The sequence below is a fragment of the Miscanthus floridulus genome, chromosome 6 (genome assembly GCF_019320115.1).
Source record: "Miscanthus floridulus cultivar M001 chromosome 6, ASM1932011v1, whole genome shotgun sequence".
In the NCBI taxonomy this organism is placed as follows: domain Eukaryota; kingdom Viridiplantae; phylum Streptophyta; class Magnoliopsida; order Poales; family Poaceae; genus Miscanthus; species Miscanthus floridulus.
The window spans coordinates 29,550,176-29,574,946 of NC_089585.1; the positions used below are offsets into that span (position 1 = coordinate 29,550,176).

The 24,771-nt window shown below is 55.0% G+C and overlaps 1 pseudogene; it reads right to left on the bottom strand.

Annotated features, from left to right (window-relative positions):
- Positions 1-535: 535 nt before the first annotated feature.
- The window catches only part of LOC136460419 (uncharacterized), a 30,523-nt pseudogene continuing 6,287 nt past the window's right edge, over positions 536-24,771 (bottom strand).

The following is a 24,771-nucleotide window of genomic DNA, read 5'->3' on the forward strand; positions in this document are numbered from 1 at the left end:
CTACCTGAGCCCTTGACCCTCTCCGAACAACGGAAAGAACCTGTCTAAAATCTCCACCGAACACCACGGTCTTCCCCCCAAACGACAACTCTGGTCGATCCATTATATCACGAAGGCTGTTGTCTAGTGCCTCAACACCTTGCCTCTTTATCATTGTCACCTTGTTCCAAATAATAAGGGATGCGGCCCGAAGCAGCTTGGCAGTACCACTCTGTTTTGTGAAGGTGCAAAAGGCCCCATTATCGATGGTGAGGGGAATCTTGAAGCACGAGTGGGCGGTTCTGCCACCAGGTATTATTGAGGCCGCAACACCAGATGTAGCTGTTGCCACTGTAATCTTTTTCTGACTACATATAGTAGCGAGAAGTGCTCTGTATAGATAAGTTTTTTCGGTCCCGCCAGGACCATCCACAAAGAAGAGACCCCATCCTCGGTATCAATCGAGGACATGATCTCATCGTATGCAGCCCGCTGCTCCTTGTTAAGGGTGTCTGACAGAGCCACATCATCCTCGTTAACCTCAATGCTAGCCTCCTTAAAAATCTCTAGGAATATCATGAGAGGCATCATATGTGTCGTCGATATCAGGAAGTGGGTACATCTTTATATCCTTCTGCATTGATTGTAACAATTTTCGAATATCCATGAGGACCATCTGCTCCACCATGAAGGTGGATTGATTATTGCGCCTGTAGTCCTCCGACATTGCCTCCTTGTGTTTCTCCCATAGTCCAAACACATCACTAGGCTCACAAAATACTAATATTGTTGCAAAGAGACTTCGCGTCGCATATGGCATCATCCACCCGGTTGCCTCAGCGAGACTCTCGTTCAGCTGTTGTCCTCTTCGATTAAGCCCCTTCTTTCTGTAGCTTCACGGAAGGTCGGTAGGATTTTGCCATCCACGGCCCTTAGACACTCAAACGAGGTTGCACCTGCCACATGGTTCAGGAGAACCCTAAGATAGTAACGCTCCCCCTCGGCTGGATTAGCAGACATGATTCTTCCAATCTGACATATTGTATCACGATGTACCCTATTTTGCCAAACTTTGCCATGTGCTTGCCACATATAGAACTCGGGAAAGTCCCAATACAATATACCTCGAGCTGTTTCATCTGTCCTACTCTTCTCGAAGTACGCTGTAAGCATTGACTTGTCAACACCTAGACGATCAAGCACTCGTCGAATCCCCTAGCGTCGATGAAATGACACCATGTGCATGTCTAGAAGATGTAGCTATAAGGACAAAACAGAAGGGTACCTATCATTCAATTCAAACCCGTATATCCTCCACAAGGCTTCTGGGGGGTTACCCATCTAGCATCTCTGTACTGCTTGATCTCATCAACGTTCCCTTCACTATCCTCCTTGTTAGTCTCTCTCATAGCCACAGACGCCCGGTCATGACCCTTGTAAATGTACTTAAACAGATACTTGACTGCCTTGATGCTCCCACATGCCTCAACATTGATGTGGCAGTTGAATAGACGGAGGAGATACGTGTTGTAAGGCATGACCCATTTGTTGTCAAGCTTGTGTCTGCGAACTTTTTCTTTTTGGCCATCTTCACGCTGTTTGTAAACTAGATATGAATCCTTGCCTTGTACTATAACATCGCAGAAAGGTCTAGGGTAGCAGTTCTTGTAGGAATCACGACCCTTTGTGCATGGACAATCATTATTAAGAAGTCCTCAAGGGCCATGCATCATATGTTTGGTAACCATCTTGTACAGGATTGGGTACTTCTTCTTGTTCGGGAGCTCAGCTGAGATGAGGCAATCATACTGCTCTGGACACATGATCTTGTACTTCCTATCCATGATTAGCAAAAAAATGTGCATGTGGCAGACCCCTCTTCTGGAACTCCACAACATAAAATGTGCTCGCACCTTTCCAAGGATATCCTTTTTTAGTAGTCTATCCTTTAGCTCTTGTAGTTTTGCTCTAAAGACCCAAACAACGAGATTTGGACGATCCTGTGGTGTCTGGCCAGGGTAGAGTTCACGCTTGATCTCATCCCAGTTTGGGTTACATGTCATAGTCAGGAAGATGTCCGGTTTACCAAACCTCCATACCAGAGCCATGGCGTCCATGTACCGACACCTCATGTCACGTGGGCCTCCAATAAATGATGAAGGCATCACTATCCATTTCCCAATAGCTTCTGCTCTACCTTCACCAGCATGTAGGCTATCAACCAATCCTTGGTAGAGGTTGGCCCTAATATCATCTTGATGGTTGCGTATATAATCTAATCGAGAACTCTCGATGTTGATGTACGCGTCGACTGTAAACTGCTGGAATAGACGCTTGCCGTATAGTATGGGGTTAAATATTCCTAGACGCATCTAAAACTTGTAGCAGTAGTAGTCACGCACAGACACACATAGTCTACCAGGGGAGTCTACAAAAAATAGCCATGAATTAGAGTTGTTTGTAGAATAACCACTGAGGTACATGTATGCGAAGTATTTAAATAAGAAGAATAACAAACCTATTTCCTTCTTCTGACCCACTACGAGCCTTCTGAAGGGCACGATACTCGATGACTTCTTCCATACTAACTCCTTTCTTCAGAATATCCATGTGCCACCCAAGCTCACCCTTAGGGAAGAATAGAGGGTATCAAAGAGCATCGTAACATCCATGATATGAGCAGATGCCATGTCTACTTCTATCTTTCCCATGCAGGACAACACTATTCTAGAACTGACCAAGGAGTTCACTTCCCTCGATCCAAACAACAGCCACCTCTGAAGCTGGCGGCACATTGTATGTTCTCTGGTCCAGCCTCTGGTCAGGGTTTAGTGTGACACGATAGTCCTCGAGGTGGTCAGCCTGGCCAAAACTCCTAAGTTGTTGTGAGTATGGGTTGTCATGAAGGATGGCCACAAGCCTCTCAATGACTTCCTTGTCTTTTTAGCACTTCTCTTCACAACATCGTCGATAGCGGTGCTCAAGGCTTGTATCATCATCGTAGAAGTAAAGCTCAAGATGTCTTGGCTCCTTACCATCTTCTTTGCCAAATGACCTTATGTTATGATAGATCTGTCCATGTGCATAGAAGGTGTATATGCCAGAGTTTTTCATGCTTACAGTAGCGCTATCGAGGCGACAATATAGAGAAGTGAAAGAAAAATGGCCATTGAAAAACCTAATGTTGTTACGAAAGTGCCTAGCATCTACGTTGTTACTTGACCAAAGCCTCATAAGCTCATTAGGTACGTTCGGTTCATTGAGCTCGATCTTTCCGTTGCGACAACAGAACCTAGGTGGTTTATGTTCAAACCTTTTCGCATCGCAGTGCTCACAATTTGCAACAGGTTTTAACATATGGGTATCTATTGACATGTTACTATACACCTTATCATATCGGTCAGGTACTTCAAGGACAGAAGTCGTGTATTCCTCAAGGTCATTGTCTTGGACATCATCATCATCTTCCTCTTTTGAAATAACATTTAAGTCGTAATAGTTTAGATAAAGTAGTGAAAGATTTGATTTATATTCGGTCTTTCATACAAATACCTTGCCTGGCAAATAGGTATCCCTCATCCTCTTCATCATGCTCGTCATCATCCTCTTCAAATATATCTCCCTCATCATCATCTATGGTCGTCAAAGACACATGAGTTAGTAGAACTACGGGTAAAAATAAACAAAGGAGTTCAAATAGTTTATAGAATGTTACAAAATAGTGTAAATTATCACTGTCATCAAATAGTGGTGTCATCGGTGCATCTAATGCAGGCTGAGGGCTAGGTCCTGTCCTTTCTGATAATCATGTAATGACCATGGTTGAGTTATGAATAATATGGTATACAATATAGGTCACCTAAATGGGGTCATGAGGCATTAGTATTTACCGTTGTTGGTCAGGACTGATTGAGGCAAGGGTGTGTTATCATTCGGGTATTCTTTAGCCATGCATTCACAATCATCAAACAGTGGTGCCGTCGGTGTGGATGATGTAGCCTGAATTTTGGGTCCTACCCTTTCTGTTAATCACGGAATTACCATGGATCGGTTAGGTATAATATGGTATATAGGTCCCCTAAATGGGATAATGAGGCATTAGTATATACCGTTGTTCGTCACGACTGATTGAGTCAAGGGTGTGTTAGCACCCACTCGGTCTTCAGCCATGCAGTCACCATCTTTATTGGACGCCCTTGTGTTCGAGCCAATGCGACGCTCAAACATCGTGTTACGACGCGTTAACAATGCATGCATTTGTCCAGATGGAACATGTGATCTTTGTGTCATATGGCCAGACAGCAACTCATCGCATCCTTCATCATCAGTCTCCTCATAAGGTGGAGGAATATAAAGAGGTGTTGCACTGAACTCTGGGATATAAAGAGGTGTTGCACTGAACTCTAGGATAACCCAATCACTGGATTTTGTCGTAGTTCCATGATTTCCATATGCACCCATAGTGGGCCACACAACCTCAAGAATATATAATGGGTTCTCCACGGCGATAGACTCTAGGTGTAGGGTGTGCTTCCGCACCTCTTTGAATTTTTTCTTAGACAATTCCAATGCCTCCTTATGCTTGGGTTCAACATTGTGCAGCCTTTGATGCTCACGCCTTGCTTCCCTCTGTTCAGGCATCATATTTTTGTACCATCCACTCTTGTCGTCACTTCTCGATGTACTTTTTGTACCAATAGTGCTCTCCTTCTCTATAGTTTTTATTTCTGGCTCATCTATCAATGAAATCATATAAATACATTCATTAGCTATATTGGGTCATATTTTTGCAATATCATTTTTTAGATACCTAAAATATTTTAGCATCTTTAATTACATGATAATCGAGTGGACATGTTCTCATCAGCAATATTGTTGGTATAATAGGAAGCATTCCTATGGAGCCAATCATCTTGTCGGGTACCTTAGGATGGGGTACCCCTAGCAAAACATCAAACGGGTTGCCAAGGTCTCATCTAAAAATAATAAAAGCAAGAAGGTAAGTTGTGGGCCCCTCCTCCACCGTGACCGAGCCCACTGAGTCCTCCCCCTCCTTGCTTCGAGCCTCGAGCAGGAGGCCTCGGCATCTTGACGCCAACTCCGCTTCGCGTGAGGCCCCCCCGGGAAGGCCTTGGCAGGAAACACCGCCTCCGCCTCGCCCGAGGCTCTCCACGAAAGGCCTCGGCAGGAGGCGCATTCTCCGTATCGCGTGAGGCCTCTCGCAAGAGGCCTCGGCAAGGAGCCTGATCTCCGTCTCGCACGAGGCCTCATTCTCCGTATCGCTCGAGGCCGGCTCGTCCACGGTCCGTCACCCCCCGCCTCGGCCGACCCTCCCGATAGCGAGTCACGTCTCATTAATACTTTCAACCACTCTCGCAATCTCAGCCGGACAGTGGCTCAACGTCACAGAATGGCCGACGCAACCCGAAGTCGCATCAGCGCCATACCGGCCGGGACAGGGCATGGCGGGGATTACCGGCCACTGTGTCCCAGCACTGTGTCCACGATCAGCGCCTGGGGCAGGGTATGACCGGGGTTACCGGCCACTGTGTCCTAACGCTGCACCCACGACCCGCTGTCCTGTCAAGGCCTCGGCACTGTACATCGGGGCCTCAGCAATCTCGGGGTTCGTGCCTACCGAGACCCCCCACCGCAGTACAAGCCTCAGCACCGACCGGGCCTCAGCCTCGCGCACAATCTATCCACCATGGCTTGCACGTTCGCCGCCACGTCCGCTCTGAGACATTCCCGGGGCTCCCACGACGCACAGGATCTGATGGGGACAACCACGCCGCCCCCGTACTTCAAGGACGGATCACTCCTACGACCACGCCGCAACAGGAACAGGCCACAGGGTTCGGACGTGCCGCTCCTATTAGCACAACGCCGCATAGTGATACATGTACTGACCTCGTCCTCCCTTCAACTATAAAAGGAGAGGACTTGGGCCACTTAGGGAGGGGGGCACCGGATAACACACACACACACGCACATTCCAACCGCTTGAGAGCAACGTCTCAGACGGCCCACACGACACCCTGCCGAGACCTGGGACTAGTTCCCTCTCTCCCTTAGCTTGTAACCCCCTACTACGAGCACTCCGGTGCAAGGAATACAAGTTCGATCTCTCAGACTGGACGTAGGGCGCTGATTGCCCAAACCAGTATAAACCTTGTGTCTCTTTGCATCACCATCCGGAATCGGGAGCACGCAGAACAAATTCACTAGTCGATCGAGGACCCCCCGGTCCGGAACACCGACAGTTGGCGCACCAGGTAGGGGACGCTGCGTGTTAGTTTCGTCATCCCAGCAAGTTCTGGATGGTAGACCCCGGACGACCATTGCGTCTCGGCACCGTAGTTTGGTTCGGGAGCCTAGAATTCATGTCTCTAGGGCATGAATACGACATGGTACTCCTCACTCCCCGAGCCCCACCGTCCGACGATGAAGTTACGCACCGGCAGCCTAGGCGCAGGCGGCGCCCGGGCGGCCGCTCTTGCCGCGCTCGTCAGGCACGACGCGAGCAAGGCCACCCCGACGCTACGCGAACCTGGGGCGGCATGCCACTCCCCGTCGATATCCTACGACCAGCTGTTGGTACGGGGTCCCTGGCTAGGGACCTATCTGGCCTAAGCTTGGACAAAGGGAAAACGCCGGTGGCTTGCGATGGTGCCCAGTCGTCAAGCTCCGCTCCACCACTCCCTGAAGAACCGACCCCGGCGGAGCAGAATCTGGCGACGGCACCATCCCCATACCCCTTTGGGTTAAGAAATGCCGCTGCTTCTTACGCCTACGCATACGCTGCCGCTCATGAGGATCCCTCAGAGCCCTGCCAGCGCTTCCGTCTTGACCTAAGCACCCATGCTGACTCCACGGATGAGGACGAGGCATGTTGGCCGCAAGCGACTACTGCTTCGGTTACTCCAACTCCGACGATGAAGGCACTTACGACCCCACTCGCGAGTGCTTCCACGTTGGGCTCGGGATGCCGAGGGCAGGCGAAGAGGATGAGGGGGCAGGTAGCCGCTCCCCACTTCGTCCAGGGGCGGGCGCCGTCACACCCCCACGCAATGTCCTGCCGGCCGCACGAAATGAGAACGTTGCTCTTGCACGACCTCAGCGCCTAGACCTAGAGCAACTTCGTGAGCTCCAGGCCAAGGTCGAACAAGACCAACTCCTTCTGTAGCAACTTCGAGACTCTCTCGAACAGGAATAGTGAGGCCGCGGTGAAGGTGGGGGAGCCCGACGAAGGGCCCACGATGTGCATCACCGCATCCATGACGACGAAGGGAGCGAGCAACCCCCGGTCTTCAATCGCGCCAGCCAGAACGTCGCAGCTACGGCAATGCTGGTCCGCGCGATGCCCGAGCCTTCTACCACGGAAGGGCGACGGGTCCGCGGCGAGCTCCGCGATCTCCTAGAGACCGCTGCGGTTCAGCAGGCCGAGAGTTCCGCCTCCCGATGGCACGGGGGCACCTCGAACCTTCTCACGGCACCACCTTGGCAGGACAGGGAAGCCCTAGCTTGTCCCAAGCCCGACCGAGTGCCAATAGCCCATAGGGTCCCCATGCTCTTGGACCGCCTTAGCAATCGACGTGAGGTGCAAGGAGACCATGAGGCGGTCAGCAGGCGATGACGCCACGACAACGAGGGGCCTGCTTAGGGCTACCATCCACACCGAGGTGGTCGCTACGACAGCGGCGAGGACCGCAGTCCTTCCCCTAAGCCGCCAGGCCCTTGGGTCTTCAGCAGGGCCATCCGTGCTGCTCCTTTCCCCGCTCGGTTCCGATAGCCGGCCAATCTCGTGAAGTACAGCGGTGAAACCAACCCGGAACTCTCGCTCGCTGATTACCGCCTGGCCTACCAGCTAGGCGGCGCGGACGATGACCCGCTCATCATCCATAATCTCCCCTTGCTCTTGTCGGACTCAGCACGAGCCTGGCTCGAGCATCTCCCTCCCTCTCAAATCCACGACTGGCGTGACTTGGTAAGGATCTTCGTTGGAAACTTCCAGGGCACATATGTGCGCCCTGGGAATTCCTGGGATCTTAAGAGCTATCGCTAGAAGTCGGGCGAGTCTCTCCGAGACTTCATCCGGTGCTTCTCCAAATAGTGCACCGAGCTACCCAGCGTCGGTGACTCGGAGATCGTCCAGGCTTTCCTCTCTGGCACCACTTGTCAGGACTTGGTCCAAGAATTAGGTCGCAACGTACCGCGCTCTGCCGCCACGCTCCTCGACATTGCCACCAGCTTCGCCTCGGGCGAAGAGGCTATCGGAGCCATCTTCCCTGACACCGACGCCAAGGGTAAGCGGAGGGAGGAGGCCCCCGAGGCCTCAGCCTCCCACCTCCCTAAGAAAAAGAAAAAGGGGTGCCTGAGGAAGCAGGAGGTCCTGGAGGCTGATCTGGTCACGGCCACAGAGCGCAAGAATCCCCGAGGCTCCAAAGGCCCTAGGCCCTTCGACAACATGCTCAAGAAACCCTGCCCTTACCACCAGAGCCCGGTCAGGCACGCTCTCGAAGATTGCACCATGCTACGGCGCTACTACGCTAGGCTCGGGCTCCCCGACGACGACACCAAGTAGAAGGGGGCCGGCGGTCGGGATGAAGACAAGGATGACGGGTTCCCCGAGGTACGCAACGCTTTCATGATCTTCGGTGGGCCCTCGGCATGCCTTATGGTGTGGCAGCGCAAGAGGGAACGTCGAGAGGTCTTCTCGGTCAAGGTGGCCACCCCCCAGTACCTCGACTGGTCTCGAGAGGCGATCACCTTCGATCGAGATGATCACCCCGACCGTATTCCGAATCCCGGGTAGTACCCACTGGTCGTCGACCCGATCATCGGCAACACCCGCCTCTCCAAGGTGTTGATGGACGGAGGCAGCGGCCTCAACATCCTCTACGCCAACACCCTGGAGCTCTTGGAGATCGACCGGTCGAGGCTCCGAGGCGACGTCGCACCCTTTCATGGCATCGTGCCGGGGAAGCGCATGCGACCCATCGGGCGCATCGACCTCCCTGTCTGCTTCGGCACCCCCTCCAACTACCGCAAGGAAGTCCTCACCTTCGAGGCCGTCGGGTTCGGGGGAGCCTACCACGCCATTCTAGGGCGACCGTGCTACGCCAAGTTTATGGCAGTGCCCAACTATACCTACCTCAAGCTCAAGATGTCAGGCCCTAATGGTATCATCACGATCGAGTCCACGTATGAACATGCATACGACTGCGACGTCGAGTGCATCGAGTACGCCGAGGCTCTTGCGAAGGCCGAGACCCTCATCGCCCACCTCGACCAACTCAGTGGCGAGGTGCCTGACTCCAAGCGTCGCGCGGGGGCGTTCGAGCCCGCTGAGACCATCAAACTCATCCCGGTCGACCCCGTCTGCCCCGATGACTGGGTGCTGAGGATCAGCGCCACCCTCGACATCAAATAGGAAGTCGTGCTCGTCGACTTTCTCCGTGTGAATGCCAACATATTCGCATGGAGTCCCTCGGACATGCCGGGCATACCAAGGGAGGTCGCCGAGCACGCCCTGGACATCCGGGCTGGATCTAGACCGGCGAAGCAACGCCTGCGCCGCTTCGATGAAGAAAAGCGCAGGGCCATCGGAGAGGAGGTGCAGAAACTCTTGGCAGCCGGGTTCATCAAGGAAGTGTCCCACCCAGAGTGGTTGGCTAACCCCGTTTTAGTCAAGAAGAAAAATGGGAAATGGAGGATGTGTGTAGACTACATCGGTCTGAACAAAGCCTGTCCAAAGGTCCCCTTCCCATTACCTCGAATCGATCAAATCGTTGATTCCACCGCCGGGTGTGAGACCCTGTCTTTCCTTGATGCGTACTCCGGCTATCATCAGATCAAGATGAAAGAGTCCGACCAGCTCGCGACTTCTTTCATCACACCGTTCGGCATGTACTGCTACGTGACGATGCCCTTCGGCCTTAGAAACGCAGGTGCCACGTACCAGCGGTGCATGACCTAGGTCTTTGGCGACAACATCGGGCAGACCGTCGAGGCCTACGTAGACGACATCATGGTCAAAACTAGAAAGGCTGAGAATCTCGTGAATGACTTGAGGGTAACCTTCAAATGCCTTAAAGAGAAGGGCATCAAGCTCAATCCCGAGAAGTGTGTGTTTGGGGTCCCTTGAGGCATGCTCTTAGGATTCATAGTCTCGGAACGGGGCATTGAGGCCAACCCAGAGAAGGTCTCGGTGATAACCAGCATGGGACCAATCAGAGACCTCAAGGGAGTGCAGAGGGTCATGGGATGCCTCACGGCCTTGAGCCGCTTCATCTCGTGCCTTGGCAAAAAAGGTTTGCCTCTGTACCGACTCTTGAGAAAGTCCGAGCGTTTTTCTTGGACCCCCGAGGCCGAGGAAGCCCTCGATAGACTCAAGAGGCTGCTCACCAATCCTCCCGTTCTGATACCCCCGGCCATGGACGAGGCCCTCTTACTCTACGTCGCCGCAACAACCCAAGTGGTCAGCGCCGCCGTAGTAGTAGAAAGGTAGGAAGAAGGGCATACTCTGCCTACCCAGCGACCTATCTATTTCATCAGTGAGGTGCTCTCTGAGACCAAGGCACGCTACCCCCACATCTAGAAGCTAGTCTACGCCGTGGTCCTGGCCCGGCGCAAACTGCGCCACTACTTTGAGTCGCACCCGGTGACTGTGGTATCATCCTTCCCCCTAGGCGAGATAGTTCATAACCGAGAGGCCTCGGGCAGGATAGCCAAGTGGGCTATCGAGCTTATGGGGGAAACCCTAACCTTTGCGCCTCGAAAAGCGATCAAGTCTCAGGTCTTGGCTGATTTTGTGGCTGAATGGACAGATACCCAACTACCACCTGCTCAAATCTAGACGGAGTGCTGGACCCTGTACTTCGATGGATCCCTGATGAAGACCGGGGCAGGCGTAGGTCTGCTCTTTGTTTCGCCCCTCGGAGTACACATGCGCTACATGGTGCGGCTCCACTTCGTCGCCTCCAACAACGTGGCCAAATATGAGGCCCTCTTCAATGGCTTACAAGTCACCATCGAGCTTGGGGCACGGTGCCTCAACGTCCGAGGCGACTCGCGGCTCGTCATAGATCAGGTGATGAAGGAGTCAAACTGCCTTGACCCTAAAATGGAGGCTTACTGCAAGATGGTATGACGCCTAGAAGACAAGTTCGATGGCCTCGAACTAAATCACGTCACGCGAAAGTACAACGAGGCCGCTGACGAGCTAGCAAAGATGGCCTCGGCACGGGCCCCGGTTCCCCCGAATGTCTTCGCCAGAGACCTCCACAAACCCTCCATCGACTGCACCTCGACAGCAGAGGAGGGCCCACCTGGGGGACCCATGGCAAAGCCCGACGCCCCCTCTGCTGCCGAGACCCCCTCGACCGAGCCCGATGTCATGGAAGTCAATGCCGAGCCTCCACAGAATGATCAGGACGCGGATTGGCGAGCCCCGTTCCTTGATTGGCTTGATCGAGGGGAGCTTCCCGATGACCGAACTGAAGCACGACGGCTTGCGCGCCGAGCCAAGACCTACGCCCTCTACAATGGCGAATTATACAGGCGAAGTCCCTCAGGTGTCCTTCAACGATGCATCAGTTCCGAGGCGGGCCAAGCCCTGCTTTGGGACTTACACGCAGGCGCCTGCGGGCACCATGCGGCACCTCGGACGCTCGTAGGGAATGCTTTCTGCCAAGGGTTCTACTGGCCGACGGCGGTCGCCGACGCTACCAAGCTAGTACGCTCCCGCGAAGGATGCCAGTACTACGCTCGGCAGACACATCTCCCAGCACTGGCCTTGCAAACCATCCCCATCACATGGTCGTTCGCCGTGTGGGGGCTCGACATGGTTGGGCCTCTACAAAAGGCCCCCGGGGGCTACACCCATCTACTGGTATCAATCGACAAGTTCTCCAAATGGATCGAAGCCCGTCCGATCAATCGAATCAAATCCGAGCAGGCAGTGTTGTTATTCACTGACATTATCCACCAGTTTGGGGTCCCCAACACCATCATTACCAACAACGAGACGCAGTTCACCAGCAAAAAGTTCCTGACGTTTTGTGACGACCACCACATCCGTGTGGCCTGGTCAGCCGTAGGACACCCAAGGACCAATGGCCAAGTAGAGCGTGCCAATGGCATGATCCTGCAGGGCCTCAAGCCAAGGATTCACAGCTGGTTGAAAAAGTTCAGCAAGAAATGGCTCGCCGAACTCCCGTCGGTCATCTGGAGCCTGAGGAACACTCCAAGCCGAGCCACGGGGTTCACGCCTTTCTTCCTAGTCTATGGGGCCGAGGCCATCCTCCCCACCGACCTGGAATATGGTTCCCCGAGGCTACAAGCCTATAACGAACAAAGCAACCGCACCACCCGAGAGGACGCCCTCGATCAGCTAGAGGAAGCTCGAGACATCGCGCTACTACACTCGGCCAAGTACCAGCAGAGCTTGCGGCGCTACCAGGCCCGACGCGTCCGAGGCAGAGACTTGAAGGTAGGCAACCTGGTGTTGAGGCTAGCACAGAGCAACAAGGGTCGCCACAAGCTGACCCCACCATGGGAAGGACCGTACATCATCGCCCAAGTACTGAAGCCCGGGACCTACAAGCTGGCCAACGAGAAGGGCGAAATCTTCACCAACGCTTGGAATATAGAACAGCTATGTCGGGGACCTAATACCGGGGTAGCCCAGAAGGTGGAACCGATAACCACCGAACGTGAAAAACTTCTGGACACATAAGGGCGCCATGTCATCCCTTGTTTGAGTGACAGGAGTTCGGTTCCGTCTCGCCCGACGCCTTGAGGGCAGGCTCGGTCTCGCCTGAGGGCTGAGGGATGAATTCCGTCTCGCCCGACCCCGGAGGGGCGGGGTCAGCCTCACCCGACGCCTTTGTGGGATAACCCTGCCTTGCCCCAAAAGCTCAAGGCTAATCTCCGTCTCGCCCGACACCTATAGGGCGGGCTCGGTCTCGCCCGAAGGCAAAGGGATGAATTCCGCCTCGCCCGACGGCCCAGAACGAGCCTCGCCCTGATCGATATCTATCCCTCATAATGATGGGTACAGGACGAGACAAGACGTTTGGGTCAACCATGGCTCCAACGACCATACCCTGCGCCCTGGCAGGAAAAGGACTGCCAGGGAGCAATAGGACTGATGCTTTAGACCCTTCCGGGCGCCGCTGAGCCCAAAAGGTATTACAGGTGCATGCATCTCACTCTGTAGAGTTGTAGGCGCCGCCTTCAGCTCTGGGACACGGAACCCAACGAAGATATACGACAACCGCTATGCTCCAAGAACGGATTTGCTATCTCCACGAACGATGGATACTCCGTCACCGCGCTGTGGACCCGAGGGAGCGGGGCCCTCTTCCTAACCCCTCAGGTCCTCCCAGTCAGAGGGCCTTGGCCACGGCGCTACACCGGACCCCGACCCTGAATTCTCCCAACAAGAATCATGGGAACCAGAAGGCGTGTGGAGCAAGGCTGGGGGGAGGCTCCTAAGTCAAAACCACTGTACTATAGCCCATACCCTAGGGGCAGCATGCTGTGACTAATCTGACATCCTACAGAGATATCAACAACATCGTAAGCACTTATCTTCCTTCGCACTCATCAGAATGGGGGACCTGACCAGGTAGACATGAGCCACAAGGCTAAGTAGAGTATGCATCCTGGAGCCCTCACCCTTGTAAAGCTAGCCCCTTCATCTATAAAAGGGGATGCGCATCCTCCATCAAAGGGACGGAAAAAATAGGACCGAACAATAGAACGCACTCATACACACGAGTAGCTACGAAGCTCTCGACCACCTTTCAATCCTTCGATCAGAGACTTGGGACCAGTCCCTCTCTCGGCAGTTTGTATCCCTTACTATAGACCGTTCACGGTGCTAATAACACAAGCAGCAACAAACTGGACGTAGGGACGTTCCGCCCGAACCAGTATAAATCCTATGTCCTTTAGCGCACCATCCAAGCCTAACGCGCATTACTATAAATTTACTTGTCGGTGCTTGTACGAAACACCGACAGTTGGTGCGCCAGGTAGGGGCTTTGCACGTTCCAAATAAGGTCTCAGATGGCCACCCACGCAATCACCTGGGCCCCGGGCGCACACCTGCGTTTCGGTGACCTAGATTTCATCATCACATTAGGAGGAGAGCTGGCGCTGACTCACTCAGCCGCTCCGTCTCTCCCTTCCATCAACCTGAACCGTCTCAGGCTTGAGGGTCCATCGGGCAACTCCCGGGGAGACTCGTCACCCAAGGAGGCCTCTCACAACGCCACCATGTGTCCAGAAGGGTCCGTATGGAGCGCCCCGACAGCATTTCCGTTCGGTCTCCGCAACGTTGCGGCAACTGCTGGCCGCCTTCTGGCGCTACGTGTGGTTCAACCACCCACGGACATCGAGTTCGTGGGGGCGATTGAGCGGGATACAGAGACCCTCTACGAGCTCCTCAACGAGGAGCCCGTATCGCTCTCCAGCTCAGATTCCAGTAGGGGGAGTCACCACCCTTCTCGGGAATGCTACATGACGCAGACCCCCGAGGGTCACGTCGAAAGCGCCTCCAGGGAAGAGGCCAACCCTACAAACAATCCTGATAGCAGATCCGAGGAGGAGGGGACAGCCCCATCTCACTTGAGGATGGAGCAGCTAAAGGCTCGTCAACAGGAAATCAATGAGGCCAGGCAAGGGCTCACACGGGAATACGCGGACATCAATCGTGAGATTGAACGCCGCAAAGACGGGGGGCGCGTGCGCCACAGCCCGCACCGTACATCAAAGGATCCTCACCGACGATGGGGCCTTTCCTCACATTGCTCGAGCCAGCCAGAACATCGCCACAGCAACCGCCTTGCTGCATGGCCTCCCGGAGGCCACGACGTCCGAGGATCGACGCGCTTATCGGGAGATTCACATGTTGCTCGAGCGTGCAGCAGCGCAGCAGGCGGAAAGTTCGTTGTCTCGACGACGCGAACCCGACACCAGCCAGCGCGCGCCCTCAGTGCGTCCCACCAAAGACACATCCGTACACCAAACACCGCCAGCCGGCGGGCAGCCCTCCGTCGTCCCTGTACATCAACGCCTCGGCCGTGGCCGCGACGTACGTAGCATCATCGACGCCCGGAGACGTGCCCACAGCGACGATGGAGAAGCAGCGCGCCGCGGCTATCATCCCCGACGTGGCGGGTGCTACGACAGCAACGAGGACCGAAGCCCGAGCCCCGTTCTGCCAGGCCCTCAGGCCTTTGGCCGGCACATCCTCAACGCTGCGTTCCCCCTAAGGTATCGACCGCCTACGAACATTCCTAAATATTCTGGCGAAACAAATCCCGGGCTTTGGCTCGAAGACTATCGGCTTGCATGTCAGGCCAGGTGGTGCGAGTGATGATAATTTTATTATTCGCAATCTCCCGCTGTTCTTGGCCGACTCGGCACGAGCATGGCTGGAGCACCTACCGTCCAATGCTATTCAGAGTTGGGCGGATCTGACTGAGATCTTCGTGGGTAATTTCCAGGGCACGTACAAACGCCCTGGAAACCCATGGGACCTCAAGAACTGCCGTCAGAAGGCCGATGAAACCCTCCGCGGGTACATCCGGCGCTTCTCCCGATAGTGCAACGAGCTCCCGAACGTCAGCCGACGCCGACGTGATAGGAGCCTTTCTGTCCGGAACGACCTGCGAATCCCTGGTCCACAAGCTAGGACGCAGGGGCCCGCGAACTACCAAGGAACTTCTGGACATCGCCACCAGTCACGCCTCTGGAGAGGAGGCGGTCGGAGCCATCTTTGATCGCTCCGACGGAAAGACAAGGCGGGACGAGGACGCCTAGCGAAGGCGCCTCCAACCGTCCCGCCAAAGGGAAAAATAAGAAGCAACGGCGCGACAACTCGCTCGCGGCCGCTGCCGACCGCAAAGGTGGCCGGAAGCCCGCGGAGGGCACTCCGAACCACTTCGAAAAAATGCTCGAGGGGCCATGCCCAAACCACGCCTTTCCGGCCAAGCACCTATACAAGGAATGCGGCCTTATGCGCAAATACTTGGCCGGGGGTCTGAACAAGGAGGAGCAGGGGAAGGAGCCTGTTCCCACCACTAACGACACGGAGGAGAAGGACGACACCTTCCCAACTCCGACCGGTGCCCTCATGATCTTCGGAGGATCAACGGCCTACGACTCCAGGCGCCGCCAGAAGGTCGCACGTCGAGAGGTCTATACCGCTGGACCGGCTATACCAGCTTATCTCCGGTGGTCGGAATCCGCCATAACCTTCGACCGGACCGACCATCCAGATACCATCCCACACCCGGGAAGGTATCCGCTTGTCGTTGACCCGATCGTCGGTCCAAAGCGGCTCACCAAGGTACTGATGGATGGGGGCAGCGGCCTCAACATCATGTACGCCAAGACGCTCGACGAGATGGGCGTCGACCGAACGCGCCTCCGCCCCGTCCGAGCACCTTTCCATGGCATCATGCCAGGAAGGCAAGTCGTGCCGCTAGGGTAGATTGACCTGCCCGTCACTTTTGGGGATCAATCCAATTACCGGACTGAGACCCTCACCTTCGATGTAGTGGGGTTCCCGGGGACTTTCCACGCCATATTGGGGCGACCATGTTACGCGAAGTTCATGGCCGTACCCAATTACACATACCTGAAGCTGAAGATGCCGGGCCCCCATGGGATCATCACCATCGGCACCTCCTTCCAGCGCGCTTACGAGTGCTGAGGTCGAATGCTGCGGACACGCATCCGCGGTCATCGCATCCGAAGAGCTCGCCACCCTCAGGGAGGAGGTCATTGAGGGGACACCCGACGCAAAAAAGTCGTCTGGATCGTTCGAATCGGCAGAGGGCTCCAGGGGCGTCCTCTTGGATCCCAGTAGCTCCGAGGGCAAAGAAGTCCGAATCGGGACCACGCTCTCCTCCGCATAGGAAAGCGCGCTCGTCGACTTCCTCCGCGCCAACAAGGACATCTTTGCGTGGAAACCCTTGGATATGCCGGGCATCCTGAGGGAGGTCGCCGAGCATACTCTCTAGATCCTCCCGGGCTCCAAGCTAGTAAAACAACGCCTGCGCCGCTTCGACGAGGAGAAACGCAGGGCCATCGGCGAGGAGATAGCCAAACTACTGGCCGCAGGATTCATTAAGGAAGTATACCACCCAGAGTGGTTAGCAAATCCTGTTCTTGTCCGAAAAAGAGCGGGAAATGGAGAATGTGTGTTGATTATACTGGCCTCAACAAAGCGTGTCCAAAGGATCCTTTTCCTTTGCCATGAATAGACCAAATAGTCGATTCCACCTCAGGGTGTGAAACCCTCTGTTTCCTTGACGCATACTCGGGCTACCATCAAATCGCGATGAAAGAGTCCAACCAGCTCGCGACATCTTTTATCACGCCCTTCAGATCATTTTGCTACGTCTCAATGCCATTTGGTCTGAAGAACGCTAGGGCAACATACCAGCGCTGTATGCTTGGTTGCTTTGGAGACCTCATCGGGCGAACCATTGAGGCCTATGTCGACGACATCATAGTCAAATCCAAGCGGGCTGGCCACCTTGTCGCCGACCTTGAACGCACCTTTGCGAAACTCCGGGCGAACGGCGTCAAGCTCAATCCCGAAAAATGTGTTTTCGGGGTCCCGAGGGGCATGCTGCTCGGCTTCATCGTCTCCTGAGCGTGGCATCGAAGCCAACCCAGAGAAGATATCAGCCATCACGAGGATGGGCCCGATCCAAAACATAAAGGGGGATTCAGCGGATCACCGGGTGCCTTGCCGCCCTCAGCCGATTCATTTCACGCCTCGGCGAACGAGGACTCCCCCTTTATCGACTCCTGAAGAAAACTGACCGCTTCGAGTGGACGGTCGAGGCTCAGGAGGCACTTGACATGGTTAAACAATTTTTAACTAAGCCGCCGGTCCTAGTTCCTCCATGCGATGGAGAATCTCTCCTACTATATATCGGCCACCACCCAAGTGGTTAGCTCCGCCTTAATAGTAGAGCGAGAGGAAGAGGGGCACGCCTTCAAGGTGCAGCGCCCTGTATATTTCATCAGCGAGGTGTTATCCGACTCCAAAACCCGCTACTCCTAGATCCAGAAACTCCTCTACACCGTCCTCATCACCAAAAGGAAGCTACGCCACTACTTCGAGTCACACCCCTGTGACTAGTAGTAACGTCGTTCCCCCTCGGCGAGGTCGTTCGTAGCCATGATGCTACAGGAAGAACCACAAAATGGGCACTCGAGCTGATGGATCAGGGCATTTCTTATGTCCCCCAAACGACGATCAAATCTCAGGCACTAGTTGACTTCATCGCGGAGTGGACCGAGGTCTAGATGCCACCAGCAGCCATCGATCAAGAGTACTGGATAATGTACTTCGACAGATCACTGATGAAGAAGGGCGCCAGAGCAGGACTAGTCTTTGTATCCCCCCTCGGGGTCCACATGAGGTACATGGTTCGGCTTCATTTTCCCTCATCAAACAATACTGCAGAATACGAAGCGCTCATCAACGGCCTACGAATCGCCATCGAGCTGGGCATCCGACGCCTTGACGTCAGGGGCGACTCTCAGCTGGTCGTCAACCAGGTCATGAAAGAGTCGGGCTGCCACGATACCAAGATGGAGGCATACTGTCAAGAGGTCCGACAGTCTGGAGGACAAATTCGACGGCCTCGAACTCAATCATATCCCCAGGCGCCTCAACGAAGCGGCCGACACACTCGCAAAAGCAGCATCCAGCCGAGAGCCAGTTCCAACAGGCGTCTTCGCCAGTGACCAACACAAACCCTCGGTACGCTACGCGGGGTCGGAACAAGCCGACGATGGCCCTTCTAGTCCGACCCCCAAGGCCGATCCGCCAACTGTTCCTCCCGACCCCGAGGTCATGGAGCTTGAAGAAGACCCAGCAATGGAAGTCCGATCCTCCCAATGACTGGAGAACGCTTTACATCGACTATCTCCTCCACGACGTACTACCAACCAACAAGACAGAAGCCCGACGGCTCGCGCGACGCGCCAAATCCTTCGTTCTTGTAGAGGGCGAACTCTACAAACTGAAGTCACATCGGAATTCTTCAGCTTTGCATCCCTGGCGAACAGGGAAAACTCCTACTGAGCTGACATCCACGGTGGGGCATGCGGACACCATGCCGCACCAAGAACCTTGGTTGGGAAGGCATTCCGACAGGGTTTCTATTGGCCCACCGCAGTAGCCGATGCCGAGCAAATTGTACGCACCTGCGAAGGGTGCCAATACTACGCTCGGCAAACACACCTCCCGGCCCAGGCTCTCCAGATGATCCCCATCACGTGGCCCTTCGCGGTCTGGGGGCTTGACCTGGTTGGGCCACTTAAAAAAGCGCCCGGAGGCTTTACCCACCTGCTTGTCACCATAGACAAGTTCACAAAATGGATTGAAGCTCGGCCAATATCCACAATCAAATCCGAGCAAGCTGTGTTGTTCTTTCTCGACATCATCCATCGCTTTGGAGTACCGAACTCCATCATCACAGACAACGGACACGCAGTTCACCGGTAGGAAATTCATTCGTTTCTATGATGAACAACACATCCGAATCGATTGGGCAGCCGTCGCGCACCCCTCGGACGAACGGACAGGTCGAGCGCGCAAATGGCATGCTTCTTCAAGGCCTCAAACCCAGAATTTTCAACCGGTTGAACAAGTTTGGCGTGCGTTGGCTCGCTGAGCTCCCGGCTGTGCTCTGGAGCCTAAGGACGACTCCTAGCCGGACCACCGGCTACACACCCTTCTTCATGATCTACGGCTCCGAGGCCAGTTCTCCTCGACGGACCTCGACTATGGAGCACCAAGAATCAGAGCATATGACGAAAAGGGAGCCGAGGCATCTCACCAAGACGCCATGGACCAGCTGGACGAGGCCCGCGACATCGCCCTCCTCCGTTCAGCCAAGTACCAGCAAGCGTTACGGCGGTACCACAGCCGACGGGTGCGGGGTCGAGCCTTCAACGTCGGAGACCTCGTCCTCCGCCTTGTGCAGAGCAACAAGGATCGTCACAAACTCTCCCCGCCCTGGGAAGGGCCCTACATCGTCGCGGAAATACTTTGCCCAGGCGCCTACCGGTTGAAAACCATCAAAGGCGAGGTCTTCACCAACGCCTGGAACATTGAGCAGCTACGTCGTTTCTATCCTTAAAATAAGCTTACACTTTTCTTTATCAGTTTTTGTCTTAACAGAACCCCGATCCTTAGTGATTTCCTGACCCCTGCAAATCGCGAGGGGTCAGACCTCACTCGGGGGCTGGCATGTGATCGTAACATATGTTATGTGTAATACAAGTATCGCGCTTGCAAAAAATCCCTGTGTTATACTTACAAACATTCTATAAGTTTTCCATTCGCCTCGTAAATAAGTCTCGAGGGCTAAGATCTTGGGAACCAATTCTGAATACAACTGGTAGGACTGCGAGACACCCACGCCCCAGCGGCTGCAACCTCTTTGCTCACCAGTTCAATCAGAATTAGTTCGCCCACGTTCCTAGCTTCCTATGACTTAGACCATGAGAAGAGTTGGAAAGCGCTAAAATGACTTGCCATAAGCAAAGGATGTAATTTTGTTCATTTTTTGCACGAATTCACCACTTACGAAGCAATGTCATTACAAAAAGGAACAATATATTCAGAGGACTGTTTACTCGGGGGCTTCCCCACAACGTTATTTCATTACAGTCTCGGCTCAGCTCTACCATAAGTACTACTGCGGTCGCCGCGCCACGCTCTCCATCGGTGACGTCTGGGGCATGTACATGGGCCAGCTCGTCTACTGCGGTCACCGTACCACGCTCTCCATCGGCGACATCTTCGCTGGATCCTCAAAGGCGCCACCATCTACGATGCCTCCACCGGAGCGTCCGGGGACTACGCCATCGTCGTCAGCCGCGACCCCGGCAGCGACGCCACCGCCATGACATCTGGAGACTACGCCATCATCCCCAGCCATTACCCTGACAATGGCGTATGGGCAGGAAACGCCTCCCGCTAAGGGAGGAGCATAGCGAACGACAACGCAGTCAACGACGTACGACGCCCACCGACGCCTCCTTTCCTTCGGCAGCAGCGACTCCTCAGCAAGGGCCGCACGCACCATCTCACCTACGTTGGATAACCTCCGGCTCGACATCACGCACCAGACTCATGAGCAAGTTTGTAAGTTCTCTATCTCTCTCTGGCATTACTCTTCCTCACTCAGGAACCACCGCGACGCACGGACGCGTTTGGCGGAAAGGAAGAAGAAGGAGAGATAGCGGCTCGGAGGCAGAAGGGGAGGTGGGATGAGAGCTCCTCTCCCCCTCCCTATTTAAAGAGGAAGCGCTGTAACTAAGGAAAGGCGAAAGGTCAGACGAAAAACCCTCTCCCTTCCCTCTTTTTTAATATGCAATCAATGCTGATTGATATCTGAGGGGACACGCCAGAAGTGACGGGACGAACCCCGGTCTGCTGAGGCGTCCCTCTTTGGTCAAACTGAACACTGCCTGGGTATGGCCCGCCACTGACCCGCTCCTGGACGCGGCGATTAAGGCACCCACATAGGCAGACAACTTTTCGCCTCCCCATGCAGGACCACGGACGACCCGACGACGGGACCTTTCAGATCTCCTGGGTCGACCGTTCGGCCCAGAAGACACGACGAACGAACGACCAAAGAAAGATAAGCCTCTCAGCTTTCTCACTTTATGCGTTAAAATTCGTTCGCAAGATTCCGACCCCGTCAAATAGCAGGGACGCGAGCATCACTCGGGGGCTGCCGAGGATGACTACCAGTCTAGACATCCTCTTCACCCGACCCCTCCGTACGCCTGAAACTAAGGGCGCGACATACAGGCACAAAGCTTTGAGTAAAACTGGACGAACTAGCAAACCCTACGCCCCGATAGCTACGGTGTTTCTGTTTACCAGAAAAATCCTACTCAACGCCCCTCGCGTCTCTAGTTTCGACGTCTGCCTTCTCAAAGAAGGGATCGGAGGGGTCCGCCTACAGAGTCTCCCCCAAAGGAGAAGCTGTCAGGCTGCCCAAGTTAATCGAACGGCTCGGATCGTCACCGAGACACGAAAACAAAGAATAGCAATTCTTACGCAGGTTTTTTCAACCTCGTCACAAACGTCAGGGCCCGAACCCATCTGGTAGGAGCTTTTCCGCCACTCATATCACCAAGGTAATGTTACCGACCCCGCCTTTATTTTCAATTAAATGTTGCATTCAAAACATTTCATATGCAAAAAATTGCATCCCAACGATTCGTGTCGCACCACGAAACGGCTGTCGCCTCATTCGATATAGGCAACCATAGGCTGAGGTTCGAAGGTCGGCCCGCGAAGGGCTCGAGGCCGCCTCACGCCGAACAGGGCCAGGGAGAGATAACCAAGACGAGCCCCAGCGGCCCTGCCCGATCCCGCTCAGAAGCGAACCGGGACGTCTCGACCTTCTCTCGTTCGATTCTAACCTCGAGCCAAACCCACAGAATCTCCATCGAGGAGAGGCCATCGGGCCCCCTGAGCTTATCGAACGACTCAGGCATCTGCCGGGAGGCGGGTTAAGAAGTTGTGGAGTGCCACCAGAGGGCTCTGCCGACCCCATCAGCAAATGATGGACCCGGATTCCGCACGAACGTACCCGTTAGCGAGCTCGTTGAGCGCGGTACTCAAGCCATCGAGGCAAGTGTCGTTCACTCAGCCCCTCCGATTGCGAAAACCGAGGACGGGGTAACACGCAAATAACGGCCGACCCCTATCAGACCCTAACAAGGCTCGGGGGCTCGGGCCAAACAATGCAGGGACACAGGTTCAAAGGCCCCACCTTGCCGAGCCCATAGAGTCCCCAGTTGGGATTTCTGTTGGAAGACAGGGTGGGGATTATTGCGATGACATCCATTGTCACCAAAACCACGATTCCGGTCTCCAGTAACACCCGACCCCAGCAGGTGCGGGGGTCGGACCTTACTCGGGGGCTGTTAAGGTACGGCCACCTCCTTTCCTCCCTTCGGAACAATCTCCTCGCATTATAATCAGCGGCATAATTCAGGGGAACATATTGGTAAGACCGTAAAAAATCAAATCGCAAAAAATCAAACAAAACGAAATTAAGACGCAAAAGCACGAAAGGCGTCCAGACTCGAAAAGTACCGACACTTGTCCACATATTACATATAAGCTGTTCTCAAAATTGTTCGATTAATTACTCCCGCGAAGGGAGAACCATTTCTTTCAGACTGTCTGCCAGGTTCTTCGCAAGGGGAGCGACCATCTTCTCCATTTCCTCCAGCTCTTCATCCTCGTAGGTGGACGGAAAGCCTTCGCTCATCACCCTCAGGTTTATTTCCTTCTCATAATGGGCGTGGGCGACGGTGAAGGCCTGGGTAATCCCGGCGTGAAAGGCACTCTCCTCAAGTTGGCCCACCCGAGCCGTGATACCTCCGACACGAGCCGCGAGCGGGCTGGTCTCCACCGGCTCCGTCACATTCAGGGCGTTAAGGACCACCCCGACCGCAGCTTGTAGAAGATCATGCTCATCGCTCTCCGCCTGAAGGGCCCTGCGCGTATAGGCAGCCTCTTTCTCCAGCTTGGTGGCGACGTTCTCAGGCACTCAACTTTCCTTTCACCGCGTCATCAAGCTCCGCCCGGAGAGAGCGGACCACCTCGACGTCCTCGTCCACCTTCTCCTGGAGGGCTGTGGCCCTACTCTCGGCCTTCTGCCGGAGGTCCCGCTCCATCTCCAGCTCCTTCAGGACTTCGCCGGCCTTCTCATTGGCCGCGGCATTCCTCTGCAGCAGCTCGTCTCGCTCTTTTTTGAGTCTGGCAATCTCCTCTCCATCCAGCTTAGACCTCGCCGACAGGTCCTCGAACATCCCGTGCGCCTCCTCCGCATCCTGACGCGCCTGGGCCTCCCGCTCTTGGACGATAGCAAGCTGGGCGGCCATGTTTGCTCGCAGCCGGGCCTCCTCGGAGAGGCGATCCCGCTCCGCCTTCTGCTCACGGAGGAATTGGGATTTTTTCCGGCTACGAGCAACAAGAATCTGAAGAAGAAGAAGACTGATATCAGAAATGCGAGAACCCACAAACACACGAAGAAAGAAAAAAGAAAGTCCAGAAAATACCTGAGAGGTAGGGATAACGATCTCACGGAGGGCTCCTCTGGCCTGGTCCAGGGCGTTCAGCATGGTCGAGATCCCGATGTCAAGACCTTCTCGCTCCATACTCTCGGAATGATCATCGAGCGAGAAAAGAGCCGACGTCGGGTCCTGAGCAGCCATCCACTGGAGCGGCGGCTCCCCCCGCGCAGGGGAGCGGCTTCCTCCCGACAAAGGGGCCGGTGGCGGCTCCCTCCTGACCCTAGTGCGGCACCACCGCCGCACTCAAGGACCCTCCGGCTGGACCCTCCTCCGTCTGGACCGCTTCGGGCGCCACGGGCGGATCCACATGGGCACCTGGCGGCGCGGATTGCACCACGCCCTCGGGTGCCACCACGACCGCGCCCGGCTGATCCTGGCTCGGCGCAGTCACGATCACCTTCACCGGCGGTATGCGGTCCTCGGCCGGCTCTTCCACGCCCGCCACGGAAGAAGCCGCTCGCTCAGTAGCCTCCTGCGGGCGTGGGAGCCACCATGGACGCCGTCGGTTCGGCCAACGCGGCCCCAACGTCGGCACCACCCCTGCCCGAAACAGGGGTGACTCCAGGCGACGCCGTCTGTCCCGCTTGAAGGGCGAGACTCTTCTTGGGCGCCAGCCCCAGGGGGTGACCCGTCCGCAAG